Source organism: Egretta garzetta, unplaced genomic scaffold (assembly GCF_000687185.1).
Source record: "Egretta garzetta isolate BGI_Z169 unplaced genomic scaffold, ASM68718v1 scaffold85, whole genome shotgun sequence".
In the NCBI taxonomy this organism is placed as follows: domain Eukaryota; kingdom Metazoa; phylum Chordata; class Aves; order Pelecaniformes; family Ardeidae; genus Egretta; species Egretta garzetta.
Window position 1 is genome coordinate 2,690,549 of NW_009259718.1, and position 491 is coordinate 2,691,039.

Consider the following 491-nt stretch of genomic DNA (forward strand, 5'->3'; position numbering starts at 1 on the left):
CGGAGGGGCCACATGCGTTTCCAGCGGGGTCCCCCGAGTGTGTGTCCCTCCCCCGGCGCAGGAATATCTCCCAAATAAAAAAAATTAAAAAGAAATAAAAAAAATAAAATCCGTTTCCCTCTTGCCGAAAGCCTCGGAAACGCTCGTCTGGGAGACAGTCACCGAGGAAGGCTTTTAAAGAAGCTGGAGGGAGATTTTCGAAAGAGAGCCCAAGAAAACAGAGGATTATTTATAGTGTTTTAGCGAGAGGAAATGGTGTTGGAAAGGCAGGGCGATTTAAACGAAATTTGGGGGCTGATGGAAGAGCGCAGAAACGCGATTTTCACAGCGTTAAAGTGTGGTTTTACGGGTCGACAACTTAAAGCAGCTCCCGACCCCCCGCCGGGGTCCCTGACCGAGGGGCTCTCCGCGCTACCGCCCGAGGTCCGCAAGCCGCCACAGGCCACCCCGCGCCCGGCGCCGGCAGCGGGGCGCGGCCCCCGCACGCGCAC